This window comes from Schistocerca cancellata, chromosome 6, assembly GCF_023864275.1.
Source record: "Schistocerca cancellata isolate TAMUIC-IGC-003103 chromosome 6, iqSchCanc2.1, whole genome shotgun sequence".
Taxonomy (NCBI): domain Eukaryota; kingdom Metazoa; phylum Arthropoda; class Insecta; order Orthoptera; family Acrididae; genus Schistocerca; species Schistocerca cancellata.
This window is the reverse complement of record NC_064631.1, coordinates 511,110,801-511,123,961: the sequence shown is the minus strand read 5'-3', so window position 1 is coordinate 511,123,961 and position 13,161 is coordinate 511,110,801. Positions and strand designations below refer to the sequence as shown.

Here is a 13,161-nt window from a genome sequence, read left to right as displayed (position 1 = left end):
TAAAAATGCAGTTAATGAAGCAGGCGAAAAGGAATACAAACGTCTCAAAAATGAGATCGACAGGAAGTGCAAAATGGCTAAGCAGGGATGGCTAGAGGACAAATGTAAGGATGTAGAGGCTTATCTCACTAGGGGTAAGGTAGATACTGCCTACAGGAAAATTAAAGAGACCTTTGGAGATAAGAGAACCACTTGTATGCACATCAAGAGCTCAGATGGAAACACAGTTCTAAGCAAAGAAGGGAAAGCAGAAAGGTGGAAGGAGTATATAGAGGGTCTATACAAGGGCGATGTACTTGAGGACAATATTATGGAAATGGAAGAGGATGTAGATGAAGATGAAATGGGAGATACGATACTGCGTGAAGAGTTTGACAGAGCACTGAAAGACCTGAGTCGAAACAAGGCCCCCGGAGTAGACAACATTCCATTGGAACTACTGACGGCCTTGGGAGAGCCAGTCCTGACAAAATGACAAAACTCTACCATCTGGTGAGCAAGATGTATGAAACAGGCGAAATACCCTCAGACTTCAAGAAGAATATAATAATTCCAATCCCAAAGAAAGCAGGTGTTGACAGATGTGAAAATTACAGAACAATCAGTTTAATAAGCCACAGCTGCAAAATACTAACACGAATTCTTTACAGACGAATGGAAAAACTAGTAGAAGCCAACCTCGGGGAAGATCAGTTTGGATTCCATAGAAATACTGGAACACGTGAGGCAATACTGACCTTACGACTTATCTTAGAAGAAAGATTAAGGAAAGGCAAACCTACGTTTCTAGCATTTGTAGACTTAGAGAAAGCTTTTGACAATGTTGACTGGAATACTCTCTTTCAAATTCTAAAGGTGGCAGGGGTAAAATACAGGGAGCGAAAGGCTATTTACAATTTGTACAGAAACCAGATGGCAGTTATAAAGAGTCGAGGGACATGAAAGGGAAGCAGTGGTTGGGAAGAGAGTGAGACAGGGTTGTAGCCTCTCCCCGATGTTATTCAATCTGTATATTGAGCAAGCAGTAAAGGAAACAAAAGAAAAATTCGGAGTAGGTATTAAAATCCATGGAGAAGAAATAAAAACCTTGAGGTTTGCCGATGACATTGTAATTCTGTCAGAGACAGCAAAGGACTTGGAAGAGCAGTTGAACGGAATGGACAGTGTCTTGAAAGGAGGATATAAGATGAACATCAACAAAACCAAAACGAGGATAATGGAATGTAGTCGAATTAAGTCGGGTGATGCTGAGGGAATTATATTAGGAAATGAGACACTTAAAGTAGTAAAGGAGTTTTGCTATTTGGGGAGCAAAATAACTGATGATGGTCGAAGTAGAGAGGATATAAAATGTAGATTGGCAATGGCAAGGAAAGCGTTTCTGAAGAAGAGAAATTTGTTAACATCGAGTATAGATTTAAGTGTCAGGAAGTCGTTTCTGAAAGTATTTGTATGGAGTGTAGCCATGTATGGAAGTGAAACATGGACGGTAAATAGTTTGGACAAGAAGAGAATAGAAGCTTTCGAAATGTGGTGCTACAGAAGAATGCTGAAGATTAGATGGGTAGATCACATAACTAATGAGGAAGTTCTGAATAGGATTGGGGAGAAGAGAAGTTTGTGGCACAAATTGACCAGAAGAAGGGATCGGTTGGTAGGACATGTTCTGAGGCATCAAGGGATCACCAATTTAATATTGGAGGGCAGCTTGGAGGGTAAAAATTGTAGGGGGAGACCAAGAGATGGGTACACTAAGCAGATTCAGAAGGATGTAGGTTGCAGTAGGTACTGGGAGATGAAGAAGCTTGCACAGGATAGAGTAGCATGGAGAGCTGCATCAAACCAGTCTCAGGACTGAAGACCACAACAACAACAACAACAACAACAAGACTGCAAGGTTGTCAGTTATTTCAAAAGTGAATTTTGGACCCAGGTCTATGACAAAAGTGTCACATGTGTTGCCCTTCAGGAACCATTGCTGTCTAATCCAATTATTTCCCGTAATTGCTGTAAAGGTGTTACTTCTTATGAGTTTAGCACACGGAGCCCAAGACATGCAGTGTTTTATGTATTGCTGAACTTTCTTTTTTGTGTTTTTCCATCAGTACACTTCAGCATTATGAGTGAAAAGTCATAATCTGCCCTCAGTTTTCTGCAAGTATTATCATAAACGTGACCTAGCAGATTTGCATGCAAATTCTCTGGGATGACAATTTGCTGGCCACATAGTGTTTCCCATTAAAAGATTCCATCATATGGAGTTGAACTGGGGACGGGTCGCAAATCGCTGACATTGTACATCCTTGTGCTCTATATGCTTCGCTTGTCCTTCACTCTCTCTCACATGTTGCACTACACATATTTTCCAGCTTAGACAATCCACATTACCAAGTGATTTTCCTGGTCTATGCTCCCCTTCACTCAAATTCCTTAAGACACAATGTCGAGCTTATGAATCTACTTGCCAGATATATGTGAGATTAAGGCCAGACAGACAGTAATTATTTGGAAGTGCCTGCAGTAGAAATGGCAGTGAAAGAAGATTACTCAATTACTGTCCTACTCTGTTGTAGAGCATATCTTTTTGGCTTTATCAGTTGATGGTATGCATATGCAACTAGGTATTCTATTTTGTCTACTTCCTTTGAGAACACACGCATAATTGGAAAATTACCGGACTTGTATGTTAAGATAAGTGTTTTTCATAGACTGGATATGCGAGATGTTGCTAGGTATTAGTAGCTTGTAGCTGTGCAAAAGCTTCTTCACAATCCACAGTCCAATGGAACTTGGCACTCTTTTAAACATTTTGGAGAGCAGCCTTGTGATTTTTGCATAATCAGTCACAGATTTTCTATAATAATTTGTTAGATCAGGAAAGGAGTGGAAGTCAGTTACCATGGCAGGTGCTGGGAAATAGCACACAGCTTTTGGCAGCTGCAGGTTGAATTTGATTCCTTTCTGGAAAATTATATGATACAAATAGCGTACCTCCTGCAGAGCAAACTGACATCTCTCCATGCTCAGGGTGAGACGAGTATCTTCGAGCCTGCATATAACATTTTGCATTCTTAAGGCATGCTCATCTAAGGTAATAGAAAAAACTATTATGTTGTCCAGAAAGGTCATAATTCCCCAGTTTTATGTTCTTGCAATATATCATCTAGCAGGCTTTGAAATGTTGATGGTGCTTTTTTCTTTTTAAATTGAAGGCCATATGGCAATACTGATTATACCCTGTGGAATCTATGAATGCTGTATTATCCCTGTTCAGTGGTGCCACTACTAGTTGGTGGTATTAACTCCATAGATCCATTGCAGATCTCATCAACATCAAGGCAGATTTGCAGTTGCCATGGGAGGTATAGATGAATATATGGGATATCATTGAATGATACAGCTGTTCATGTTGCAATGATTTTTCGGCATGTATTGTTTGACATGTATTGTTTGAATACTGCAGTATTCCATATTATCCAATGGTCAGGAAATTTTTCATTTAATATTAATATTGTTGTATGGAGAGAGTGAGCTGGACAGCTATCATGTTGGGACCACATAAACTGTTACTTTTCCAGTGGTATGTCATGAAGAACAATGGGTAGAATGTTTGTAAGAAGGCATCCATATGTATGACCACTTAATGCACCAGGAATGAAATAAGTCCCCATGATGAAATTTCCTACATTACTGCACCATATGTGACAAAACCAGTGCTGATTTTCTGCTACAGATTAATGAAAGTTTCACACATTTACATTACTCTGACTAGTAAATGTCACTTCATTAGCAAACAGCATATTTCAAAAACATAGTATTATTTCCCAGGTGTTGCTGAGCAAACCAATGAGATTCATCATTTCCTTACAGTGGCAGGATGTATGTTGATGCAAGACATGAAGGATACTTGTCTGAATGATCCCACATTCCTTCATGATAAATCTCATGCCAGTGTTGAGAGCTGATAAGCAGCATGACTGGAACAGCTTCTTCATGTGTTCTGTCAGTTGCAGTCTTCTCCGTCATCATCTGTTTGACATTTGAGCTGTGTGTTAGCACTGATGTCCTAATAACTCGTGTAAATGCCTGATGTGTCAGATACTGTCAGCAATCAGGATAAACATTCCAATAGTGCCATACTGTTCTGACAGCATTTCTTGGGCGTTCACCATATACAAGTAACATGTCTAAATTCTTCTCATTGATGTACGCGTTTGCTCACAGGAAATATTGAAACAGAAATGAGCTGTTGATAGACAACACATTTCTAGCTATTTCTGCAGTGCAGGCAAGTAAGCTTTCAAAAGGCTTGATAAAATGTTGGAACCTGCCAGAAGAACCTTACTTATCAGTTTGTACACCACAATAGCCAATTTCAGGTGCATTGCCTTTCACTTGTTGTAAATTTCTCAGATGTGTTTGTGAATAGTTTCAACACCAACATTAGAAAGTGTTATATCATCGTACTAGACCATTCAAGAGGATACTACTTTTTAAAAAGTATATTGTTCTATTAAAAAAAAAAAAATACTTGTTTCAGTAATGTGGTTTTCCCTTGAATTCAGAGACTTAGCCATGCAACAAAATTTCCTGCCCCTCTGCCTACTATCGTTTGCCACAAACATTGTTTCAGAATCTTGAACAGTTTACAGAATGTGAGGTGTTATGTCTTAAGTGACTTGTCCTTCTGCACTATGTCCTTTCCTTTACTATTTGCTCTTAATTTTACAAATAGTCACATAACCAACATTTAGTAGAAACCACTTCTGAATACTTTCTATTTGGTATTATTATTTTCCCCCCTCTCCCCCTCCCTTTTCCCTATTCTTGCATGTGAAATTTTCAGCTTGTTGATTTATTTATGCCATAATAATTAAGGGTCTGTTTCAGCATGCTTTCATTAAAGTTTGGTTTTGTATAGGAACTAGTGTCACTTTTCTTCCAGTCATATGATTTTTATGTTACGATATACATCTGTGCTCAGATAATTTCAAAAATGCTCACAAGTATGTCACTCATTAGATAAACAAATAAAAACTCTGTCATCTTATATTCGAGAAATTCTTCCACACTGTCATATTGGACAAAACAAAAAAAAATTCAGAAAGCATTTATGGTATGTGCCACTTGACATGTTTGAAGCACAATCAGTTGGAGCAAAGCAATGGCTTTGCTTGTGTTTAGAGGGTTGATAAAAAGACTACTAGCTATCATCTGCAAACATTACTGTGTCTGCTACTTCTAAGTGATTTGCTAGATCAGTCCACATGACAAATTGTAAGAAATTCCTGATATAACTATTAGTGACCACAAAAGAAATTACGATGCTGAGAACAATTTATTAAAACTTTATTCCTGATATTTGTTTTATGGGCATTAGGCTGTGGTCCAGGGTGTTATCTCTGCCAAACATTTTGTCTTCCAATGCTGGAGACATCATCAGAGGCTTTAACAACTCAGAAAGCACATACATTATCAAACAAGCTCAAGAAGCTGAAGTGTTTCTTTGTATCCATGCAACAGTAAGTTTGTGACATTAGGCTGCTGTGTAAGATCAAGGAGATGTGCCAACTTCCGTCATCGAGCTTATAATGTGGAAGAGTTGGCACTGTATGGTTTATTTAACACGAAGACCCACACCTTGTCTAATTTCAAGCCTAGCCTTCTTCTTTTCTGTTAAAGTTGTTTTTGCCCTTCTGAATTTCTGTGGCCTCCCTACGTATCCTAGCTTAGTAATGATTAGATGTTACTAAAACCACAGTGTCAGAGAAACAAACTTGGTGGTTCCCCAGTCCCAAGCACAATTTGCTATTGATAATATATCTGTCTTGCCCTTGTAACAATTGCTTTTTTCTTCCTTGAGCTGTGTGTTAATGCTTCTTTTTGTAGTTCCTATATACATTCGGCCGCAAGTGCAAGGGATTTTGTATATTCCTGCTGTGGCAAGCAGCAGATTTGGGTCCTTGGATTAAACAGCCTATCAGTACTTTGCTGATATGATCTGTGACAGTTTTTACAGGTGGAAGGGAAATTTTTCCTTTAGTTGGTTCTTTGTCATTAGAAGCCCTAGACCTTTTGGATTGAATTACCCGATTTATCTCTTTGTCAGAGTAGCCATTTCTTCTGAGAGTAATTCTTAAATAATCAACCTTATCCTGGAAATACTGTGGTTCACAGTGTCTTTTAGCCTGATCCACCAGTGATTTAATATCTCTGCTTTTCAGCTTGAGATGGTGATTGGAATTTCTGTGAAGGTATCTATCCATGTTAATAGGCTTCCTGACATTATGCCCTAACCTTTGGGTCAGGTTTTGTAAGTAGCTGTCCATCCAGATATGAAATTTTACCTTATTTATCTTTTTCTGTAGTGAACTTCGTATTAGTACCAGGGGAGGAAAGTTACAACTCACCATATAACGGAGATGCTGAGTTGCGATAGGCACAACAAAAAGATTCACACAATTGTAGTTCTCGGCCGTAAAGGCCTGTGTCAGCAGTAGACACACGTGCGCACACACGGACGCGCGCGCTCGCGCACGCGCGCACACACACACACACACACACACACACACACACACACACACACACACACACACACACACACACACAACTCGCATACACGTCTGCAGTCTCAGAGAACTGAAACCACACTGTGAGCAGCAGCATCAGTGCCTGATGGAAGTGGCGACTGGGTGGGGGTAAGGAGTAGTCGGCGGGTGGAGGGGAGGGGAGGGGGAGGGATACTATGGTGGGAGTGGCGGACAGTGAAGTGTTGCAGTTTAGATGGAAGGCAGGAGAGAAGGTGCAGAAGGGGGAGGGAGTAAGTAGCGGAAAGGAGAGAAATAAAAAGAAATTAAAAGACTGGGTGTAGTGGTGAAATGACGGCTATGTAGTGCTGGAATGGGAACAGGGAGGTGGCTGGATGGGTGGCGACAGTGACTAAAGAAGATAGAGGCCAGGAGGGTTACGGGAATGTAGGATGTATTGCAGGGAAAGCTCCCACCTGCGCAATTCAGAAAAGCTGGTGTTGGTGGGAAGGATCCATATGGGACAGGCTGTGAAGCAGTGATTGCGATGAGGAATATCATGTTTGGCAGCATGTTTAACAGCAGCTTGTTGGTTGTCATGCCTACATAGAATGCAGCACAGTGGTTGCAGCTAGGCTTGTAAATCACGACTGGTTTCACAGGTAGCCCTGCCTTTGATGGGTAGGTGATGTTAGTTACTGGACTGGAGTAGGTGGTGGTAGGAGGATGTATGGGACAGGTCTTGCATCTAGGTATATTACAGGGGTATGCGCTATGAGGTAAGAGATTGGGAGCAGGATTGTGTAAGGATGGACAAGTATATTGTGTAGGTTTGGTGGACGGTGGAATACCACGGTAAGAGGGGTGGGAAGGATAGTGGGCAGGACATTTCTCATTTCAGGGCACGACTAGAGGTAATCGAACCCCTGGCAGAGAATGTAATTCAGTTGCTCCAGTCCTGGATGGTACTTAGTTACGAGGGGAGTGCTCCTCTGTGGCCAGACTGTGGGACTTTAGGAGGTGGTGGTAGACTGGAAAGATAAGGCACGGGATATTTATTTTTGTACAAGGATGGGAGGATAATTACGGTCAGTGAAGGCTTCATTGAGACCCTAGGTATATTTTGAGAGGGACTGCTCGTCACTGCAGATTCAATGATGATGGGTGGCTAGGCTGTACAGAAGGGACTTCTTGGTATGGAATGGGTAACAGCTGTCAAAGTGGAGGCATTGCTGGTGGTTAGTAGGTTTGATATGGATGAAGGTAGCTATGTAGCTATCTCTGAGGTGGAGGTCAACATCTAGGAAGGTGGCTTGTTGGCTCGAGCTAGACCAGGTGAAGCAAATGGAGGAGAAGTTGTCGAGGTTCTGGAGGAACCCTCCAAAACTCCCTCCCACCACCGCACAGAACCAAGAACCTAAACACACCCGCAACACAGTTATGAACCTTTCCTCCAGAAGCCTTAGTCCCACAGATATATCAGTCCTTTCCAAAGGCCTCACCTTTTGCCCCACTCCAAAATTCAACCATCCAGGACTAGTTAAAGATCGTCTCTCCTTCATAGTTATTCTCTACTTTGACCCTTGTGATTTCTCGCAAATTTTGGTGAGTTTTCGCCTTCCACTACCGTCGTCTTCCTCAGATTTCATCTTGTTTTTTCCCCCTTGTGCATCCATTTCACCCTTTTCCTATTTTTCAAAAGTATTTGAGTGTATTTTTGAGTAATTTTTGTGTAATCTTTCAGACATAAGTGTACTTTCTTGTAATTTTTCGCATTTTTTGCACCGCCATGGATCCTTGCTTCTTCCATATGTGTCAATACAGAAAGGTTTCCTTATCCCTAGCCAGATCCCAGTCCCACATACTGTTCCTGCATTGTTGCTTGGCTCATGAAATCCACCCTAATGGCCTTACCATCAAGTTACCCATCTCTGGTTGCCACCCCTCCTTCCACAATGACCTTCACCTGTTCAGGTTCCGCCAATCCTTAGCACTCACCAACATAGTCCTGCAAAACCATATCAACCAAGCCCAATCCTCCTTGCAATACCTTCTCTCCATCTGCAAAATTCTCCTGCTATGTAATGTTAAATTCCTGGAACCCATAACACACATTAAAACTCCTGCCCAGCAGGAACTTGAACAACATGGACAACACCACCTCAAAAAGCACTCCATCGTGCTCACTTCCAATTCCCACCTCGGAGTACCACTGTCCACCACTTCTACAACAACCTCCAACCCTCCCCCACACCCTCTCATAGCTGACAAACTCTTTCTCGCAGACCTACTACACTTATCCCACCCTCCAAAACTCCCTCCCACCACTGCACAGAACCCAGAACCTAAACAGACCCACAACACAATTATGAACATTTCCTCCAGAAGCCTTAGTCCCACAGAAATATCAGTCCTTTCCAATGGCCTCACCTTTAGCCCCACTCCAAAATTCAACCATGCAGGACTAGTTAAAGACCTTTTCTCCTTCTCCTGGTCCCTAGAGTGGAAACACTTTTTCATCACCAATCAGACTCAACCAAAGACTACTATTGAACGTTGCCTAGCTCGGTTCACTCCTCTATCCAAACCACCCCCTGTTAACTTTCTAGAATTTCTTAATCTCGAACCTTGCCTCACCATCATTTGCCAAATCCCTCAACATGCAAACTAACCTTACATCCACAGAAAGAACCGCAGTCCACTATCTAAAAACTGATCCCGACCTCATAATCCTACCTGCTGACAAAGGCTCCACCACCATTGTTTTGAACCGCAAGGATTATGTGGCAGAAGGACTCCGTCAGCTGTCAGATACTTCCACCTACAACCCATGCTACAGTGATCCCATTCCAGTAATCCAGCAGGATCTCCAGTTACTACTCAAATCCTTAGGCCCATCCCAGAAACCTCTCCCCAGAGTCCATCTCTCTACTTACCCCTACCACTCCCTGCACTCCCACCTTCTACATGATTCCTAAAGTACATAAACACAACTGCCCAGGACACACCATTGTGGCCGGTTACTGTGCCCCCACTGAGAGAATCTCTGCTCTCGTTGACCAACACCTTCAACCTATTACCCAGAACCTATCATCTTATATAAAAGATAACAACCATTTCCTTTACCGACTCTCCACAGTTCCTTTCCCATTACCACATGGTGTCCTGCTCGTTACTACTGATGCCACCTCCCTGTACCCTAACATTCCTAATGCCCATAGCCTTATTGCTATCAAACACTACCTTTCCAGACGCCCTATGGATTACAAACCAACAACCTCCTTCCTAGTCTCTATGACCAACTATATCATCATCCACAATTACTTCTCCTTTGAAGGCATTACCTACAAACAAATCTGTGGTACGGCTATGGGCACCCGCATGGCACCATCCTATGCTAACCTTTTCATGGGCCATCTAGAGGAATCCTTCCTAAAAACCCAGAATCCTAAACCCCTCACCTGGTTCAGATTCATTGATGACATCTTTGCTATCTGGATTGAAGGTGAGGACACCTTATTCACATTCCTCCAGGACCTCAACAACTTCTCCGCCATTTGCTTCACCTGGTCCTACTCAACCCAACAAGCTACCTTCCTAGATGTTGACCTGCACCTCAGAGATGGCTACATCAGTACCTCCATCCATATCTAACCTACTAACCACCAGCAATACCACCACTTCGACAGTTGCCACCCATTCCATACCAGGAAGTCCCTTCTGTACAGCCTAGCCACCCATGGTCGTCGCGTCTGCAGTGATGAGCAGTACCTCTCAAAATATACTGAGGGTTTCACTGAAGCCTTCACTGACCATAATTATCCTCCCATCCTGGTACAAAAACAAATCTCCTGTGCCTTATCTTTCCAGTCTCCCACCACCTCCCGAAGTCCCACAGCCCAGCCACAGAGGAGCATTCCCCTCGTAACTAAGTACCATCTGGGACTGGAGCAACTGATTGACATTCTCCGCCAGAGTTTCGATTACCTCTCGTCGTGCCCTGAAATGAGAAATGTCCTGCCCACTATCCTTCCCACCCCTCCTACCGTGGTATTTCACCGACCACCGAACCTACACAATATACTCGTGTATCCTTACACAACCCCTGCTCCCAATCCCTTACCTCATGGCTCATACCCCTATAATAGACCTAGATGCAAAACCTGTCCCATACATCCTCCTACCACCACCTACTCCAGTCTGGTCACTAACATCACCTACCCAATCAAAGGCAGGGCTATCTGTGAAAGCAGTCATGTGATTTACAAGCTAAGCTGCAACCACTGTGCTGCATTCTATGTAGGCATGACAACCAACAAGCTGTCTGGCCATATGAATGGCCACCGACAAACTGTGGCCAAAAAAATTGTTGCTGAACACGCTGCCAAACATGATATCCCTAATCTCAATGACTGCTTCACCGCCTGTGCCATATTGATCCTTCCTACCAACACCAGCATCTCTGAAATGCGCAGGTGGGAACCTTCCCTGCCATACATCCTACGTTTGTAAAAATTGCTACAACTGTGTTTAGTGCATTCACCATAGCCCACCATCAGTTTGCTCCTAGAATTTGTCGTCTCGTTGAAAGTAAGTTGATATGGGACAGTGTTTAAGATAACTGCCGTATCATCTGTGAAAATGTTTTCCAACTGTGATATTACCTCATTTAGAGGAACAATAGTAAATAGTGATACAACATCAAAACTGACCATAACATCACTTGACCTCAGTGTGAATGATTTTAAGTTTTCAGAAAAATGACCAGAATCTGTAACATAAATGTAAGTTTTTCCTATAAATGGCTGTAGGATTTCCAAGCCCTTACCCACTCTTCTAATGCTGCTAAAACAAATACCAACAATAATACAGATGTCTGCTGTGAAAGCCTCTATTCTGTGACTGATGACTTGAACTTTGTTACTGAATTTGCTCTTTTCATTTTTCTTTTTCCTCATTAGATTAGATTAGATTCGATTAGATTAATACTAGTTCCATGGATCATGAATACGATATTTCGTAATGATGTGGAACGAGTCATTTCTCTTCCCCCTAATTGACCTAGCAGTCTTTACTTCCAACTCTCTCCTTATCTGTGACATTAGCACAATGCTTGCTAAGCTATTACCTTGTTGTACCTGCTCTCCCTGACACCTCCACTTCATTATTGTCTACTTTTGTCCTCAGCATTGGTGGTATCTCTCATCCTGTGGTCTGAGTGACCTGCCCTTCCTTTTAACCTTCTTCAATCTGCCTGTATCTCTTCCTTGGGGAAGAAAGTATTAGTTCCAAAACAAGGAAGTGTCTTGCTTTTGCCTCTGCATGTGTCTCTTGGCAGCACTACACATTTTGCTTCATGAAGATAAGTGCTGACCAGCAATTCTGACTTTTACTGTATTAATTTTCACAGTTAAGTTTTCTTTTGATACAGTTACTAAATTATTCTTCCTATAAAACTGAATAATGATGCACAATGTAACCAGTCACAAAAACATATTTCTTTTTAAAAAAATTACATTTCCGTTCAGAGGCTCTGCTCTGTCCTGGGGCAGTCAGCATCAAAAGTTTCCTGGGAGTAATGCTGTGAGCTAAACACTAAAAATGTTGCCTAATGATAGAAAAAAGCATCTGAAATGCATCGTAATTTAAAAAATTAGTTTTGTTACTGATTATTCTTCTGACAAAACACTTTGAGAGTCTGGTACTTTGATGGGGCACCTTGTTTATTTTAAAGAGCATTAAAGTTTTTAAACATTGCAGAAACCTTGTTTTAATCAACACAGAAATCATAATAAAATTAAAAAAAAACTAGAAAAATTGTCAAAGAAAGGAATGTCATGTTATTAATAGTTTTTGTGGAACACTTATTCACTACCCACAGATTATCAGTGTTCCAAAGAGCGCAGTTTGGGAAACTATGAGTTAGAGGAAATAGGTAAGAACAACTTATTGAAGAAAATAGTCTGAGTCATACCCATTACATGGCTTATTTGGAGGAACACTCAGCAGGAGACAGATATCCAAATTGATCCCCAGTCTGGCATGTACATTAAACATTTTGTTATATGTCTGATACTTGATAATCTCATAAGTATTGTACAAGTTAGTTTAAAGATTTTGGCTCCGGGCTACTTAAACACAGACAACTATATCAACAGCACTACATCTGAAGTAAAAAATATCACTTGTATTGCTTTATCATTATTATTATTATTATTATTATTATTATCACTTTTTATGGAAATCATTATCATCATGTTAGTATGTGTGAATGGTACATAAATAATTTCCCTTAGTACAGTAACATTTTCAAAAATTAAAGTATCATCTATGATACATGTTATTAAATTGGTGATGTATGATGATATGACAATCCTAGGATTTTGGAACTGTACATCGACTCTGACTTCGAGAATTCAGTGTAGTGTGAAGCCCTGATGAGTGGCAGTAGGAGCATTCTAACACTACGGTTTGGAAGCAAGGTGGTCTGTGGTATGTTCGTGGGAAATCACCCCCTACATGGCTTGCTGGAGTGTTCACAAAAGAAATAATAATCATTGCTGGGGAATATGTGAACAAAAATGTTCTATAGGCATCATATCAGATAAAGATGGAGACCAATGTTGCTCAAAAG

The 13,161-nt window shown here is 41.3% G+C and overlaps 1 protein-coding gene across 2 annotated transcripts in view; it reads left to right on the top strand.

Annotated features, from left to right (window-relative positions):
- LOC126190945 (NBAS subunit of NRZ tethering complex-like) overlaps nucleotides 1–13,161 on the top strand; it is a 410,919-nt gene that overhangs the window by 207,722 nt on the left and 190,036 nt on the right. The gene's annotated exons all lie outside the window — the stretch shown is intronic.